A 2,500-nucleotide genomic window follows, 5' to 3' on the forward strand; every position below is an offset into this window, starting at 1 on the left:
TGTGGTCGCCGCAGCCATTCAAACACACCAGAGTGAGTGTGGAAAGTGTGAGTTGGTGAGTGAGGTAGTGAGTAAAGTGTGTGAATGCGTAGAGGAGAGGGTTTGGATATTAGTAAGTAAATGGTACAGTGAGTTCGGAAGGGAGTGAATGAGTAAGTGGGAAAGTGAATGATTGATGGATTGATTGATTGACTGAGAGAGAGAGAGAGAGAGAGAGAGAGAGAGAGAGAGAGAGAGAGAGAGAGAGAGAGAGAGAGCAATTAATCAAGATGCTCAAAGGAGTTAGGGGGAATGGAAGGAGCAGATGAGAGCAGTAATTCCTTAAGTGATAATAGAAGAACAAGATGATAGCCATGCAAACTTTGGGCATTTGCTAAAACATAAAGAAATTCCCTATTTTATTACTAGTTTGATTGTTCTATTTATCATTTCTTTTTCTTTTTTTTTTGGGGGGGAGGGAGATAATTTATTTCGTAGGATAAGTTTAGTTGCAGTGAAGGTGTGATGAAAGACATTCTGTAAATAAAATGCTACAACAAAACTCAGATAAGAAGTCAGAACGGGTCAAAGCATCATTAAACTTTAAAATAAAACCACCACGCAAATACTAATACACACACGCACGCACGCACACACACACATACACACACACACACACACACACACACACACACACACACACACACATATATATATGCACTCGCAGACACACACGAGCTTTTAAAGGGCACGCTAATTAATATATGCAGCGATAAAAGCAGGCAAAGCACATATTTAACTTTGAAATTTCCACCTAATTAACAACTTAAAGTCAAAAGGTTGCTGGACGAAGGAACCACGTCCTTGTTAATTAAAATATGGATGTGATGGTGATGGTGGTGATGGTAATGACATGTGTGTATGTGTTATATCAGCACGTATACTCGAAAACACACACACACACACACACACACACACACACACACACACACACACACACACACACACACACACACACACACACACACACACTCACACACACACACACACACACACACACACACACACACACACACACACACACACACACACACACACACCTGCCGAAGTTGAGGTCAAAATTTGTTTCGCCTTCTCGAGAAAACTCTGCTAACTTGAGGTGTGTCTTTTCTGAGCCAATATTTTTCTTAAAGCGGCGTGTAAAAGTTGGCGGCTTGCCTGACATTGGACCTCTTAACCCCTCCTGCCTTGAGGAGCTGGCGGGCACGGCACTCAATGTCAGGCTCGGGTTATGGGCACTCTCTTCAAGTGGTCTCACGCAAGGGACATAAAAGAGGACAGGGAGAAAGCTTATTCATATCTATCCTATTCTTTCACTCTTAATTTATTAGCAACATTAAGTAAATAAAGATATACTAGCGGTTTTCACATGCCAGGATGGGAGAAAGCTTTATTATGTATCTATCCTGTTTCTATACATGTAGGTCATTAGTATCAGTGAATATATAGATAAATAGTTTTCTTCGTTACACTCTTATAGATATTCTGTTATCTTTTCTCATTTTATTCTTTAAACGGAAGAAATACAAGAACATCGGAATACAAGGGAATCCGCAGGATGCCATCAGACCTACACGTGCAACTCCTTAAAAGAAACGTGTTTACTCGTAAATATTTCCACTTCGTATCCTCATCCGTAAATCTGTCTAATCTAATTTTAAAGCTCCCTAATGACTCAGCACTAATGATGAATCAAAATGGCTGGTGAGGGACCAAGACGAAGTGCAGGCTTAGGAAATGAAAGATGGACAGATGCAGGGCATGCGGGACGGGACGGTGATGTGGGCGTGTTTATGATGGCCTTTCCGCTCAGAGAAAATGCTGTACCGTGCTAAACCTTCCGGCGACACGACAGCGGCACCATGGAATTACCCTAACACCTGATTTGCCGTCAAACTCCTCTATGTAAAACACCATTATTTTATGGCGCCATTTTTGCCAAACACGCAATTCCTTCCCGTGAAATAAAACTCCAATATATTTTCGGTTTTCCACAAAAGTACCGCACAGGAAGCCATCCAGTACAAGAAATAGTCTCCGCCTTCGACAAACACGATACATTTCCTGCGCAACACAAGTCCCGCAGCAAACTCGCGGTGTCAAGAGGCCGAGCAACAGTTTATAGCCCTTTCACCCTCATAAAATTCCACCTAACGAGGGTATTGGCTCGTTAATCACGGCAGGTAATCTAAGGCCGCCTGCCCCGCCCCACCACGGGATGGAGGGCCAGCCAGACAGGGCGGCCCCCACGTGGCACAGACTAAACTTTCCTGGCAAACAAATGACGCACAGCAAGACCCCTCCGTGACCTTCACATGATGCCATAACAGCCACAAGACAACAGCAAAACACCACATGCGATATTATCAGGTGCCTGATCAGAAAAGCAAGACTGAAAAGAGAAAGAGAACGGGAGAAGAGAAGCTAAGCACGGAAGCTGTGAGTATTAAGAGCAGGATGA

This window comes from Portunus trituberculatus, chromosome 37, assembly GCF_017591435.1.
Source record: "Portunus trituberculatus isolate SZX2019 chromosome 37, ASM1759143v1, whole genome shotgun sequence".
Lineage (NCBI taxonomy): Eukaryota > Metazoa > Arthropoda > Malacostraca > Decapoda > Portunidae > Portunus > Portunus trituberculatus.